Source organism: Centroberyx affinis, unplaced genomic scaffold (genome assembly GCF_046629955.1).
Source record: "Centroberyx affinis isolate AG114_WGS23_722 - 3 ecotype Tasmania unplaced genomic scaffold, CSIRO-AGI_Caff_v1 ptg001906l_1, whole genome shotgun sequence".
Lineage (NCBI taxonomy): Eukaryota > Metazoa > Chordata > Actinopteri > Beryciformes > Berycidae > Centroberyx > Centroberyx affinis.
Window position 1 is genome coordinate 259,124 of NW_027280269.1, and position 17,221 is coordinate 276,344.

The following is a 17,221-nucleotide window of genomic DNA, read 5'->3' on the forward strand; positions in this document are numbered from 1 at the left end:
AAGCGTTTCTCGATATAATGAGATATCAACTTTTCTTGTTATAGCGAGATATCAACTTGATTGTGTCTGAGTCAGGATGAGTTGAATGAGTCTGATTGTTGTTGCTGAGTTAACTTGATTATATTGTATAAACAAGCCATTCTCAATTACTCCGATGTCCATAGGCTGTTTTCTCATTAGGCTATAGATCTTTTCTCATTATTTCAACATTTAAAAGTTTCTTGGTATTTCATTGTAACGAGAAAAGTTTCTTGTTATAACGAGATATGTTGGTATGTTATCATAAGGAGAAACATTTCTCGTTATAATGAGATATGTTGGTATGTCGTAAAACGAGAAAAGATGTCATTATAACGTGAAAATATCTTGTTATAACGAGAAAAAAATCTTGTTAAACGAGATACTGAGCTGATTTTTTTTTTCACTGTGACATTAATATTGGGTCTCTCTAGTGACTAATAAGTAAGTGTATTACAACAAGGATGTGGCTTAATGCTACATTCACATCACATGGGAAAGATGGTAGATACGAGCATCATACTTGAAAATCCTGTTCCCCTCAGCTTTCAGTTGGTAAATACTACTTGGGAACTTTGGATTTGGCAATGGGCCTTGATATATCTGATTTCCTGGATTGTGAATGTCACCAACTAGGAAATACCTACACTCAAGTGTAGGTAATGACATTCATTTTAATAAAATGCAAGATTTTCACCACATAAGTCAGTCTTAAAATGCCATGGTTGGACACAACTATTTGTTGGTTTTGTCATTTGTGGTTGACATTACAATGCTTGATATGCTGCAAAAACATCAACTAAAATGTATCATCACTTAATGGATGTGTGTTAAAAGTAAAAAAAGCTGACCATGAGCATCTAAAGTCTACAGAAAATTTCAATAATCAATCAACCATCAAGTGGTCCAATGATTATTCCCATACGCCATGAATGCAGCATTAAGCTGAACTTGCTGTGTTGTTTTGAATCACCATTAAATGGAAAACCATACCCACTGTTGGGTATGGTTAGCTTTGTCTATGAGGCTGATGACACCTGATAACTTCCAGACAATGGAGCTATAACTTTTGAATCAGGTGTTCTGTATGTTTTTGCTTAAACTGATGCCACAGAAGAGCAACCCTGAGTACTCGGTGCATGATTGACAGGCTTTAATCAGATGCAATAAGACATGCCTACTGCACATTTGACGATAAAAATTATGATAATAATAAACTTCACTTGCTTTCCCATTCATGACTCCAGTCACGTTTTCCAGTCTGCATCGGACCAAAACAACCTATGGCATGAGTTCTCTGTGTCTCAGTTGCCACCCATAACCTTTATCTGATTAATCTGCGATTAAAATAGAAATGCCAAAAGCAGATTATTTCTTGGGGTCGTGACCCAATTGTGTATAGCTGGTTTACCGCAATATTCCGAGACGCATAAAGAGAAGGTTATTGCCGATGGAAGGCAACATAATTCATATTGCAAACTGGCAGCTTGGCGATGGTATATGGATAATAGCTTGTTGTTTCAGAGGTTAATCACCTGCACACTAATCATCTCATAGAGGACCCACAATCTTTCCTATCATTTTTTTAACCCTGGTCCTCTGTTAATTCATAATCAGAAAATAAAATTTCACAGTGTTTATTTTGCATAACCTTTGAATTTTATGCCATGCAGTCATCTGCACGAGCACACATCCTCTTCATATATGTGGCCTACTATAGGCCTCAAAGGAGTATGGAATATCAAGTCTGCTCCCTATTCCTGACATCATAACTTATTCAGCCCCATGCAGGATGTTGTTATGCAATTGTGTTCTAGGAAGTGGACAAGTCTCCTATGGGACACGACAGAAAAATCCCAGTAGGTCAGTCTTCTAAGGAAGAGATTGATTGGGCATCCAGTGACTCTCTGCTATGTGTTATCATCACCCCCCCCATCCAACACCCCCCACCCTTTATTCATGCACTGTGTCCTCTGAGGGTGCCACTCCTTCACTCTGCTCCCCCTGCTCTCTTTTAATCCTTCCCTTACGTGCGTACAGTGCAACGATCACTTATGTTCCTTAGCTCTTCTAATCCTATTCTACAGCAGCGTATTGATGTCACAGTGGGAAAAAAATATAGGTTCAGTATCTTGTTATAACAAGAAAATTTTCACGTTGACATTTTCACGTTTCACGTTATGACATCTTTTCTTGTTATTACAACATACATAATGAGATATCAACTTTTCTCGTTATACCCATATTGGATCTCTTTCTGTCTATCTATCTCCCTCTCCCTCGTCTTCCTCCGCTTACACCAGGCGATCCATCATGTCTTTCCCGCTGGTTTTCCATGTACGGTCTTTGCTTGCTATACCTTGCTTGTTTTCTGCCACATGAATAAAATACAAGCCCCATGCTCCCAGGCTTCCTGAAGCACGGTGAACAGACCGGACAGCCAACATAGTCCTCAGGGTTCGTCCCCATTGGATCTACTCTGTCTCAACATGCTGATATTGTTGTTCCACACCGATGCATCCTTTGGTCCATAGCTCCTGGGATCCAAACTCATGCAGTCTTTGAGCCAGTTGATTGAAAGTGTGAGTACTTTGAGTATGGAGGCACTTTGATATGAGCAAATACAAGCGGAAAATAAAAGGTGAAAAGGTACTGAGGCTGCTGTCTACTTAGGATGGTCTACCTACTGCCCTGTGTTATACACTGTCTGCTGCATTTCTGGGCCAGGGCAAGTGAGGCCCTAGGGCAGCAGCATGTCCTAGTGGTTAGAGATCATCCCTCAACTGGTGGGCCTGGGTTCAAGCCCCCATGACAGCATCTGACCTGCAAAAGTGTCCTTGAGCAAGATGCTGAATCACTGCCAGCTCCAAGGGTGCTGATCTGTAGCTGAACCTGAGCTCTAACCTCCCTGGAGGGGGGCAAGTGAAAAGAAAATTTCCCTACCGGAGTCAATCAAGAAACAATAATCATTTACATTATATGGATATGGACTACATATATACATATATATTTGATTTTCTATTCATTGGCTTCAATGGGTGTCAAGGACAACTTTTACATAACAACCCCTGTGTCCTAGAGTTTGGCCTCTGGAAAACTTTGACTTTCCAAATCAAAGCTCACCCTCTAAAGTTAAAGGTGCTATAGCATTCTGACATCATTAACTCATTACCACATAAATTTTGAGGCACTGGTATAATTACCATAAACAAACAAGACCACTGCCGAGAAGATTGGCAGCGTCTACCGGCTTCTACATTGCATTTTACGTAGTGTGTCATTGGGTTGGATTTCTTTACAGTACAAAAAGGGATACTGCTTTACGGCAAAACAGGATGCTGTTCATCCAAAGGGAGCTAAAGCTTTCAGAGTTTCTTGCAATGACGAAAGATGGTGGAACAAGTGAAAGGCCAATGGAAAAATCACTTCTGACATTGTTATCCTGTCTAGTAAAGCAAAAGAAAAATCAAACATAGGTGGAGCGACGCCAGGGAAGGGGAGAGGGGACAAGTAGCGACATCCTCTTTGTGATAGGAAGCAACAGGGTTTAAGGTAAATGTCTTAATTTTGAGAAATACTAGCACTAACAATACTACTGGTGTGAGACAGAAGCTACCAATAGTCTACCAATCATAATTATACCAAGACATCCCAATTAATTTGACAAAGTTATACAACACCCTTCTAATGACGTTTTGCAAACAGTTCAATGCTAATGAACTGAAAGTCTGACACGGTCTGAAGATGCTGCATGGCTGCCTGACACATGCATGGCTGTGTCAGGATGTCAGGCAGGTGTCATGCAGAGCCTAGTGGTCCAGAGTTACATTAAGTATTCAAAGGCCTTATATACCCACTCAAACACATTCTTGTTTCTACCACTGTGACACTCCTACTCTCCACAAAATACTACGAGCCGATGCGGCTTTCTTTTCATGCCATTACTTAGGGATGTACTGCAAATCTTTTTTTGGGCTGTCATGCTTCCAAATAGGGTTCTGTGTTGTTGTAGGTGCAGGGTTTTTTTAAGGGAACTGGGAATTTAAGTGTGAATAAGCTAAGTCTGTGCAAGCCGAGCAATGTAGGACGCCTCAGAACCAGTGGGGATGAATGGCATAGAAATAAACATGGTTTGTGTGTGTGTGTGTATGTGTTTGTGTGTGCACACATTCGTTTGTGGGTGTCTGTGTGTCTGTGTGTGGTTTGGTGTGTGTAAATGTACATGCGTACGGGTGGGTGAGTGTGTTTGGGAGAGAAAGAGAGTGTGAGAGAGAGAGGGAGAGAGAGAGAGTGACAGACAGAGAGACAGAAAGAGACAGAGAGAGAGAGAGGGAGAGACAGAGAGACAGAAAGAGACAGAGAGAGAGAGAGGGAGAGAGAGAAAGAGAGAGACAGAGAGAGAGAGAGAGAGAGAGAGAGACAGAGATCACACTTATGTGTGTTTGTCTGGCTGAGTGCATTTGGGCATGTTGGGAGACAGTCAGGGCTAGGAGGTAAAAAAAAAAAAAAGCCAAGCTGGGAGGCATAGCTGAGGGGGAATGAGGGAGAGAAATGCTGTGGTGAGCAAAACAATTCGGTGTGAGAGAGAGAACCCACAAGTACATGCCTGTGTGCCATGCTGCAGTGCCGTTGTGTGAGAGAGCCCATGGGTGTCTGACAAGAGGATAATAGATTAGTGAACAACCTGTAAGCGTGCAGGTGCAGGAGGGTGAGGAGACCGCGGCATCACTAACATGCCAGCCGAACTGATACGTCTGTGCGCCTCAACCCCATTAGACTCCAGTCAGCACACTCCATTTCCCTGTGTCAGCCCATTGCCAATCAACCTCAGACCTCTGACCCTGCAGCCGAGAGCGCGCATTATCAGCCGGGCCTCGAGGCCAGCGTTGTGAGGTGCAGCTGAATACCAATGCGTCTTATCTGTCGGCCATGTTTACCGACCTGGTTTATCCTGGCTGTGTCTCCGGGAGCCTTTCCTGGATGCTGCGCGTGGAGATTTGCTCAGTAAAGGTTTGAAATTCCCGTGGAACAACAACTGTGATTTCATTTGTGAAGCAGGGGGGGGGCCGGTGTTTCATATATGCATAATAAAGTCGTTACTGATGATCACCCATCGGGATAGTTCATGAGAAGCAAAGGTATAGAGATAATTCACTCGATACACCAAATGCAAATGAGTCCCTAACTAAATTTGTCAGTGAGCTCTACCCCTGGCCTGAGCAGATGAAAGTCCACTGAAAGATTAAGCAACTGAAAGGATGACGTGAGTAATGGGCTTAGCACCGTGTTGACTGATCCTTTTAGGAACTATTATCATCAAAGGAAACTGTGCAAAATGTCATAATCCACTTGAACTTAATCTGAATCTCATTCCTTTGTCGCCAGCCACTGCTGATGGTCTAACCCCTCTGTCTCGTGTGTATCTGTGGAGCTGATAAAACATTAAAGCCTGCACATGGAGCCTTCCACAGGTGTAAGGATTCCTCCTCCGAAGCCTTGTCTCCTCTCGTGTAGCGCTCCACTCTTATCACTTGGCTTAGTGTTTTCCTCACCCCCCATCAGATGATTTAAAGTGTTCCTTGATGTGTAAATCTTCTATCGGAAATCTCAGCCTCAGCCTGTGAATAATTCAAAGGGAGGATGCTGTCAATAGCACCCATTCACATGAACGCTGTTGCTACAGGGGCTGTTACTGAGAGGCAGTTCTCTGACTGACTTGTCTTCATTGCCTATTGATTAAGGCCTCCCCCTTGCTCATGACATAACACTAGGATTCAGTTCGTTTTGGGCACTCATGTTTATTTCTGAAAGTGCTTGTTAAAATCCTCATCTTGCTGGTTGCTCAGTAGTGTGGTGGATTAGTTCTAAAATTGTCTTTCTAACAATCTGATATTGTAAAAACATTTCTCAAACTGTAACTGTGATTTGTAAACCAACCATCTTTTGAGTTACTCTCACTCTCACTCTCATCTGTTAGTACTGGAATTCAAACAGTGATCAGACCTGACTTCAACTGTGCAAGCCCGACTGTTTTAGGCAGCAGGGGTAGATCTGAAGGAGATCACAGAGAAAAGGTGGGGATTAATGGGGGTGTGTGTGTGTGTGTGAGTGTGTGCGCGTGCACGAGTGAGCGAGGGAGCGAGAGAGAGTGCATACTTGCACACGCCTTTGATTTTGCCTAAGCTACTACATCTTTGATGAGTCAATTATCTCTGTTAGCACAGTAAACAATGAATTAACGCACGCATCGCTTCTCAAAAGAAATAAAATAGGATAAACAAAATAAGGGCGATCTACTCTAATCGTGACAGACACACCGATTCTTTACGCGGCTGCGTTATTTTTGCTTGGCAGTTTAGAAGGTAGACAATAATCTTAAATGCACGATTTTATCAGCTGTCCTGGCCCTCTATCAGTCAAATTCTACATCTGACAAAACAATTAGTGGCTTTCCTACAACGCTCAGTGTGGCCAGTGACTTCATGACCGAAAATCACTCAAAACACATAAATAATGTGGAAAAGGACATGGGCTGGGAATGTCTGCTCCAGTTTCCAGGAGCGCACAGAGTTCTTTATCAACAACATACTACAGCTGAGCTCCTCCATCACATCGCAATGCTCCATCTCTCCACTTATTTCTATGTAGTACTGAGACACGAGCGTGTGCATTTCTGTATAGTATTTCTAAGAACAACCATTTTTGCACGAAGACAATTTGCCACCCAACAAGTCCGATTCCTCAACAGCACAATGAGCTGAACCAGAGCAACACGCACGCTGTTAAAAAAAGCGACTTACTGACAAAATGAAATAATGTAAAAAAAAATAGCCTACTATAACTTAAGCTAAGATACTGATGTGCCTTCAATGCGTGATACTGGCGTGAATTTCTTACCTTTGAGTTCTTGTCAGTCCAAATATTGTTTGGCAGATGCAACGACTTGCTTGTTTTCGCCTGTGCATTATGGCTGGGATGCTGATGGTATCGCCCAGAGAAAAACACGGAACATTTTTGAGACTTTCTCATTTGTGGATACAGCCTATCACTTGGTCGACTTCTGTCGATCTGCACAGGTCTCCGCTCGTCAAACCCCGCCGCCACTGCCTCGTAATCTTTCTCCTCTACAAAAATGAAGGTCTCTAACCCGGGTACCATGAAAGTCGGCTAAAACGTTGCCGTATTGCCTTTTGGAAAGTTAAAAGCGCTTCCCTGAAACATCAGTCCCGGTGAGGGGTGGAACAGAGGAACAGATGCGGAGGAGAGAGGAGGAGAGGCGCGCAGCAGGCTTCCCGATGTGCGCAAAGCGGAGCGTCCACCCTCCCTGCCTGCGTTTACTTTCCCAGTATACTTCCAATGTGTGAACGGGGTTTTTCTTTTCTTAGAGCAGACGATTTTTCTTGTAAATGATCACTAGCAAGTAACGATCTCATATAATAGTGTCCAACGGGTCAGTAGAAGCCCCATCTTGAAGATTTGTAAGCCAATTTATATCTTAAATTACACCCTTATTAAAAATAATCATATTAATCTATAGTCTTGTAATCTTATCTAATCTTTTTGGGAACCATACACATATCACGACAAAACTATAAATTGAAATTATCCTATAAGAATGTCATAGCACAGGATATAAAAATACCATGAAGTATGATAGTCACTAAACTCAGGATATTAGGGATTTTTTTTTCATTAGAGTGGGCTGTCATCTCGCGTGAGTTAGGCTCGCATGGCAGAAAGCAGCTATAAAAGTACCTTTCTAAAACAGCCATTACAATTACAGTGAGTGAACCAATGATGTGTGTTCTGCGCATACTGATTAGTTCAAGTGGCTCACAATAACGTCACACACTTGACAATCTACGACCCATGTTTTAAGATTTTATGAAATGAGTGACTTTCCATAATTCGTTTTTAGATTAGAACTGAGAGCAAAGGTTAATGGGTGGGAGACTTTAAGATGGGTGCTGTTTAAGAGGACAGGAGGATATTGTCTTTTTGTATGAGGCTTTGGGGTGCAGTTCTAGGGACAATATCCAGGCCTCAATAATAATAATAATAATACAACTAATATTAATAGTCACACAGAAAATATTGTAGCTACATTATCAGCTGTTAAATTTCACTTGTCTGGACAAATAAGAATTCTTCCAGACTTGCTCCCACTGCACATTTATTGCCTTTTCTGTGCACATGACATCTTTTTAAGCCATATTTTGGACTTCAAATGAAGCAGAAGTTAATGTAAAAAGATTAACCAGACTGTTATCGTTGAAGAGAATGGAATTCCAGAATATCACTAATAGAATTTAGAGTGATGATAGAAAATTCTATTAATGCTGCGTGGAGAAATGGAAACTGTGAGTGCAGCAGTTTATTACTGCTGTGCTGAATGGCTCAGCTCTGTAAATTTACATGCTTCACAGGAGTAGTGTTATTATGATATCCATTCGATACATGTGCTGAAAAACCATCATTTTTTTTACTGGTATTTATTATTTAGAAATCTAATGTGATTGGAATAATTGAGCCAGAATCCACAGAAGTATTTTAGAGAGTTCTGACATTGATGTAGTGTTATGGTTTGATCTAGATTAAAAAAAATAGGCCTGTTTATATTTTGACAAAGTTGATTCGAAAGTTGATTAAGAAAATAAAAAAATAAAAAGCAATGCCATTTCTGATTTATAGGCCATAACTCCCTCATGGGCCTGGTTTCTATTCCTACTGTTAAATGAGTGTCATTATTCAAAGTTCAAGACAGCCTCCGTGGGGTTAATGTGAAGTTTAAGTGGCTCACTTAAGTGAATGAACTTCAAAGGGAGCACAGCGCCAGGTTTGAAATCCCATATCATTACCTGGGATCTAAATCTTCTTTTACAGCTTCTGATGCACATAAGTGGAGTCCTGGCCACAGCCATTTTGATCTGTAAGGAAAAAGCTCTTGCGTTTGTAGTGAGGGATTTGCAGTATTGACACCTCACTCCTTTCATGTGCAATATATGGCGAGTTTGGCATTTAAACCTGTGCACTGCGGGGAAGGACAAAAAAATTGGTCAACAATAGCCGAAAGGCGAGAGGATCAAACATTTTCTTGTAGCTGCACCGATCATTGTTGAGGATGACCAGGGGACAGACAACAGGGGAGAGAGAAGAGGGCAAGTGCAAAGGGAGGTGTCTCTGACAGGCTGTGTAATAGCCTCACTGTTCTGAAACACTGATCTCACCTCCATCTCCACACTTCTGCTAAATCCCCCTCTCTCCTTATCCTTCAGTTTTGCCCGTTCTCTTTCTGTCTCTTTCACTTTCTCAATGTTTTTTCCAGTCTCTTCTACGCTTGCTCCTTCTTTTTTTCCACCATAACCCCCACACTCAATCTCAAGTTTATTTCACATTACAAGTTGTTATCTCAGTCCTGCTCCACATGCCGTAGTATCATTGCAATCATATCTGACAAATAGACTCAGATGCGCCGGTCAGCTGCACTCAGGACCTTGTTACTAGCCCATCATAAAGCAGACACCACACACATCTTTTCTCCCTTTTCCTCTCTGCCCCTCACTCTCATTTCTAATCTCACGTCACTTTGAACCCGGCTTGACCGCTGACCCGCTGTCATACCACAGACTTCAGTTGTATCCTCCTATACTGGTTGGAGGAGGTCATTCTGCTCGCCACTATACCTTGTATCGCAGATGAGCTGCAAGATCCAATTTGTTTGTGTTGAGATGACTTCAATTCCTTTGCCACAGAACATTAGGGCTGCAAATTAATATCCCTAGGCTCAGCGGCTCGCAGGCCGGTTTCGAGACAGGAGACAGGGATGCTGGGATAATGGCAGATTCACGGAGAGAATTCTTTAAGGCCTGAAGTACCTTGTCCCTAAAGCCATGCTCCCCTCCCACCTTTTCCTTGCTTCCCCGCTTGCCTTCGTCTGTCACCTTCAGAGAACCTCTCCCAAATGAGTTTGGAAGGGAGTGGGCTCTCCTACACTGCCATGCTCAGAGTTGAAACACCTCCAGTCACTCTTAGCTATGAACAGACATTCAGAGGGAAGAAAAGAAGGGAATACAAATGAGCAATAACGTGAAAATAAAGTTTGAGAAGCCTTTTTTTCTGTATAGCAACATGATGTCATAACATCCACATGAGACAGAAACTGCCATGCTGGTTGGTAAGCATTAGTGTATAGTGATAATAAACATAATACTGTGGGTGTCTTATTATATTAACCTGATACAATAATTGTTGTCTGCATAGTGCCACAACCACTAACATACCTCCATGACATATTCAATTAGCAGCCCTGCATGCATTAAGAAGAATTTCCAACTGGCAATGAAAAATGCAAATATCAAAATAAATAATGGCTTGTTGTCATAATCTGTAATGTAAAATCCCTATGATAGAATTCTGTATCAATGGGAAAAGTTGCCCAAAATCTTTTCTTTTTTTTTTCGAGGGAGAAAGAGGCAAGGAGAAGTTCTCAAAAGAAAAGTCAGGTTAAGAACAATAAATTCCACAAGAATGTTTACATTACCCTTTGTAAAGCTGTGTCCATTATGTGTCTGCTACAGAGTCATTATAACCTTTATTTAGCGTATTTAATGCAGCTTATGCAGAAAAGCTAATGGTTTGCACGCGTCATGCCAGGATAAACAAGCTTAAGGTGACAGCAGGATAGCGATAGTATGGTCCAATACGACCACCAAGGTAAAACAAAAAAAACGTGACGTTTTCGTAGGTTCCATATCCCTTTAAGCCCTCTGCAGAGAGAAAGATGAACAACATCAGTCACATATACTCAGCTATTGCATGGAACCTGCACAGCTGTGTTCAATTTACCGCAAACCAATGCTGCACATTCAAAGAGAATCTCAAGCTGTGAAGAGAGGCAGAATTGGCACCAGCATCTCTTTATGCTATAAAACACAGTTCTCATCCCTCTGAATTCAACACACACAGTCCATGGACCAACTGAAACTGTTAAGTAGGGTTTTTTCCCCCATAAATGCAAGACAGTTAAAATGCAAGCCATTTGTCACACTAATTTAAATGAAATCCCATCCTTGTTTGAGATTATTCTAACTGTGTTTAAACATTCATGGGGTTTTACAATAAGGATGAGAGTAGATCACAGGACCAGCTTTTCAAACAAAGCTTTGTGTCCTCCAACAAACAAAACGGAGAACAAAAAAGGTCTGAAATCAATCAAGCCAGAGGTGGAGCTATCCTTGGTGCTGAACGCAAGCTGGACCAAATAGACTTTGAAGGTCTTTCATGATTTTTTCTCTCTTATGAATATGAAGAGAGTAGTCATTGCAGATTATTGGAAAAAGCATTGAAGTTGTCAAGCCACACTGTTTGCAGACATATCTCTCCACTCCAGCCATGTCTTTAATGTACATTCCTAGCCACAGTTTGATTTAGAGGCAAGCCTTCAATGGCTCTTCTCAAAAGTCTGCTTTTTTTGCCCACCCCCACATCAACCAATAATTGTTTTTACGCTTGTAAGCACCACTCTGTTCACAGCAAATTGGCCATTTCCTAATAAGCTTCACAGGGAAGCCATCAAGCCCGTCATTTTAATCTTTTGACTTTTGCTGTTGAGAATGACATTTTGTCTGTTTTCTAATTCTGCCTCAAGAAATATAGGATTCTGTCATCTTTCCTTTTTCTCAAGAGAATCTTCCACTCGTTCTTCTTCTATTAGATTGCTATAATAACCCCCCCTCCCTTCGTTGTCTCCTCTGGCAAGAGCAACACCTCTTGATATTGATTTTTTTCTTGCACTTATAAGAGGGGGGCAGCAAGCCTCATTTAAGCATTTTAAAACAATTGTGAACATTTATCCGTTGTCTCTGAACCCACTGAACCATTTTGGAGACATGGAAGTTTAAACAGAGGTTCGTTGTGTGCTCAGGAAGCGGATACTGGATGCATCACCACAATGTCCTAGAATGTGGCAACTGGAGATGGTGAGATAATGCCTGCTGGGTAATATGACTGTGTACTATCACATCTCATCCCAGCACCATTACCCTGCCATCAACATTTGTAAAATATAATTTGCAACATTTTCTCTAATGCCCTTGCCAGAATGCCTGCAACAGAAAAACAGACCGAAATCCTCAAAGGACAAACACCAAGCCTTGTATCGTGTTCATCATACTGCATCTAAATATATTTTTCTCCTGACTCTGTATGGAAGATATGCAGGCTTTTCTTTTATTACACCTATATCTGGGTTATTCTAACTTAGATGTCTTTTCCAAGAATGCTTGAATGAATGAAGGCTGGTGCATACGAGTGGAAGTAGACATGAAAAGAAAGGAGGAGGAGAGAGATTAATTCCGGCATACAGACCTTACCAGACTGAGAGTCATCCTTTACCACAATGTCACTTGTCAGAGCAAAGAGAACATGGTTCACTCAGTTCAGCTGTTCATAGTAATTTTTCTTTGAGTTGCATTAATGAATAGTCTTAAAGGTGAATGAATTGGGCAATCACACATTTGTTCAGTCACTATTGGAATAAACCCTTCCTTGGTAGTAGCAGTGAAAAAAATGGGCATTGTGTTTGCTGAAGGAGGTGAAAATACAATAAAGTTTCAGCAAAGTAGGAGACCTTTAAGGAGAGAAGCAGGCAGAGGGTGGGGTTGGCCTGCAGCTGAACTTATGAAGCTCCGGGCATGGCTTGAGGCTTCCCCTTGCGTGTGTGTCTGTGTGTGTGTGTGTGTGTGTGTGTGTGTGTGTGGTGTTTGTGTGTGTGTGTTTTCATGCACACATCTATGTAAATGTGGGATAACATAAAAGTCCATGGGTGCAAAGTACTGAGCAAAAACCTTGCACACTCCTGCTGTGCACTAAAACAATGAGTGTGTGTATCTGTCTGAATATTCCTCCCAGGTATTGTGAATTAACATTCAGCCATATATAGCAGACGGAGAGCAAAACACTGTAATATTTTCTCCTAGTCTCTTTCTAATATGACAGCTCTCTGGTGCTACATCACGCTGATGGCTCCTCTCAGCTCATCCACCTCTTTGATCAGCACCCTTCTTAGCCAGGAGACTCTTCATCTCTGTTGCAGCGGTGCAGACCCTTGGGTGCCCTATTAAGCTCCTCTCTCTGATTCTTTGATTCCACCACCTGCCTGTGCTGTGCTGTGCCGTCCCGTTCCTGGGCATGACTGGTGCAGCCGCCCACTAGTCAGTCTGTGTTTTGTATGACCATGGGTAACCCCCTTCTGACCGCTCGCACAGCCAGTCACAACACCCGCCCGCCCGTTGTCAGACGAACGCCAAACAAGCTGAGCGATGCTTTAACCGAGGATCTGACCAGCAAATGAACCAGTAGTGCATCATAATGATTGTAGCAGCACAACGCAATCTCCTTGGCAATTAATTAAACTGTTAATTTAATTATCTTAATGGAAATATGATGGTGAAGTAGTTATGCAGCCAGCTAGAACAAAGTGTCCCCCTGCAGTCTTTTTTGTTTTTTAAAGCCTGCCATTGTTTAAAGTTAATAATGCCACAATCTCTCACATGCAGAGGGAGATAATTAAGATAACTTTCAACTTCTTTTGAGGGAAGGAAAACTTTCCTCTTCAAGGATTACGAATCAGCACGGGAGCAAAATACAACTCGAAACCATCAGCATTCGCATCTTTCAGCTGATCATAAAAGGTGAGTGCTTGTCAAAGTGCCAGTCCTGATATCATAGGCCCTTAGTGCTCAGCTAAGCTTCCGGTGGCTGTCTCTGTCTTGTGGAGACCCTGGCTGGATACATGATTGGCAACTGTTTAATGAGGGTCTATGTACCTTTGATTACAAGGTCTCACTAATGAACAGCATGTCAGTTTTGCCCTATTAGAGGAGAATACAGTCCGGGGTAGCCTGGCCAATCACTGGAGCAGCGTGTCCAAATGCCAATCAAAGGGCACACTTGATTTTCATGCGGTTCCCTGTGGAAAATTATAATCATCATATTTCGACTATGCCATATTATTGCTCTGGGTTGATGTCACCTGCTCTGTAAGTGGCTGGAGCATATTACAACACACACCGATAGCATTGTTGCATTTATTGATGTCTTTCCAATATTTATCACACACTACAACAGCCTTGTTGAGAAAACTTCAACAAAATTGTCAGAATCAGATGGAAGCAGGCAGCTTTCCAGGGGGATTGAAACAGACCGGCGTATTTATAGCATCCTCAGAAAGAAACAAGAACTCCCTGACCGACAATCCAAAGCTGCTTTACTTGTGCAGAAAAAGGTAGTTATTGGAGTCACCTTCATCGTGTGCAGACTTCTGAGGAAATCTCTCTAGAAGTGTCAGAATGCACAATGAGGGAATATTCACAGTCGAGTGCTGAAAGAGGTGAGTGAGTCTACAGGCACCAGTCACGAGTTAGTTCTGTAACACTCACACACACACACACAGACACACACACACACACACACACACACACACACACACACACACACACACACACACACACACACACACACATACCTGGACAAACCAATACTACCACAAAGCAAGACACAGATACAGGACCCTGCTTCTTTGGTGTCTGCAGCTCAACCTATATCTGCAATCTGCACTGAGCTGCTTTTGACATTAATGCATAATTTATGTCAGATTATGCTCAGATGACTTCACCGTCTTTGACATTTTACTTTATTTCAGTAACATTTACAGATGTAGCTTTTGTAGAAGGCCTCACTTTCTACATGCTTGCTGCCATTGACCCGTTGCTTCACCCGAAAAAATATTGTTTGGAACAAAATGGTTTTGGGGGCACATCTATAATTGCTGCCATGGTAAATCATGATGTTAATTTGTGTAACAACTGTTCCTGACTATAAGACATTGTGCTGACAAAGCAGTAGATCAGAATCAATTTACTTCTTCGTTCTTGTTCTTCTTTTCCCAATTGTAGCCTGAAGATAGAAGGGGTTGTTCTATAGTAGAGTCGGCTATATTACCTTTCAACCATCGCTGCATTATTTTCATGTAAGTCACTCCAGTGAAAACCAATTTGATAGTTCTTGAGGAGTTATTAGCCTGATTTTCGTTCAAGTCTGTGGACTTACTCATTTAAAGTGTAGCACATTTACATCTCTTCATTGCACTCTGATTTCGTGGTCCACGGAGCGGTCACAGTTATAACAGCACTTTACACACAGTTGAATTAAATTAAATATGGGGTGGATGGGAACGAATAGCTTTGTGGACATATGCATCTTGTGAATGCCCTCATTCAATTAAAGCCTCATTTAGCATGTCTTATAAAACCTAATCTCTTTGTAATAGATAGGGGGGGAGGGGGTTATGTATGGAGTAATGAATTTCCTCTCACTTCCCAGAAAGTGATGACACCCTCCAGCTGCTGAGATTATGACTGAATGACTTGGCTGGAGGTGGATATTGGAAATAAAAACTAAACTTGGAGTTACTATACCATGCTCACAGAATCTGGCTGTCAAGGTCTTTTCTTGGTAAATTCAATTAAAGTGTCAGACTTGGTGTTGGTCCATGCATAACGCTGGGCTGTATTGTATATCTTCTGAGACAGAGGAAGAGAGAGAGAGTTAGTAGGAAGGGTGGAGAATTGAGTGGTTACCCTGCAAGGTAATTTCATTTTTTCCATCAGACAGTTTTCAACAAGGTGCTGAGAAATAAGGAATAGCCAGCGAGGAAGTTTTAAATTGGTTGACTTCTAGCAATGCGCCGGGCATTCAGGGTGGAGGAATTGTTCTTGAAAAGTGTACGCAGAAGAAAACTGCAAGATTCATAGTTCTTTAAAATTAGATGTATAGACAGTATTAAGTGTCCTAGTAGCTCAGTGGGCTAAGGTGCATATAGTATTGGGTTCGAATTCAGTTGATGAGTTTTGTTGCAGGTTATTCCATCTGTTATTTGAATCTGTCCCGTCAGTCTTCACTGTACACTAATAGAAAAGAAACACAAAGCCATACAAAATGAGTTGAGCAATAAAATCACAAGTTCAAGTTGGAACAAGATGAATCATGTTTTTAAATACATAGATAGATAAACAGATAGACAGACAGACAGACAGATAGATGTTTTCACTTAGCCTGTCCTGTTATAATTTAGGCCCATGTTACAATCCCATAGAGAACACATCAAGTTGATACTTTGTAATTAATCAATAGTTTGGAAGTTTGCATGTACTTTACAACACCAAATCAATTGCAATTTCTTACCTATCATCCCCAGTTCAGTGGCTAGAGTTAGAAGAAGTGTTGCTCTATGTGAATATTATAGATTTGCTTTTTGTTCACAGATGGAGACTGATTAACTCAGCTGCTAAGCCATTAGTCCTGTCAGGGGGGGGATATTTATTCATCCATGTTGTTGTTGTTTTTTTTATTTTACAACAGTCAGAGGTTATCAGTATTCCAGCACCACCATGTTCCCCGTATGTCACCGTTAATCACCAAAATGATGTTGAGGGCTCCAATTTAAACAACATCATTTCTGACAATGCAGTTCGATGACAGTCTGATTTACTGTGTGAGAGAGCAGGATATGAATACAAAAGATAAACCCCTCTTCTTCTCAGCATTCATCATCGGTCATTAGGAGCCTTGCACTGAGTCTTTAAGCTGCAGAAGAGCTATACCTGGTCCAAGATCCCTTTCATTAGGCCTGGATATATAGACTGAAGACAGCAGAGCATGCATGAAGGCAGGAGGAGCAACAACAATGGAGCTACGGTAGAATAGTGTGGAATTCACTTCATTCTTATTTTACCAAGAGCATTGCTTAATGCTGAGACCTCACTAACTAGGAAGATTCTTTGATGCTTCATGTACTGTTAGTAAGGAAGGATCCCTTCATTTACAGTACTTTTATCTTTTATACACTGAGTAAATAGCTTGGGATTCAATTAATCAAAATGTGGATCTAAATTTTGTCTATATCATATCAAAAGGTACATAGACATTTTTTTCTCTATGATTAGGTTCAGCATGCCTGAATATTGTGCAGTTATTGTGCAATGCTTGTGAATAAATATTTGACAATGCTCCCTCTCTCTCTCTCTCTCTCTCTCTCTCTCTCTCTCTCTCTCTCTTTCTCCTAGTCTGTGTGTGCGTGTGTGTGTGTGTATGTGTGTGTGCGTGCGTGCGCACGTTTGCTCACATTGCTTGGGCTATAGGGTTT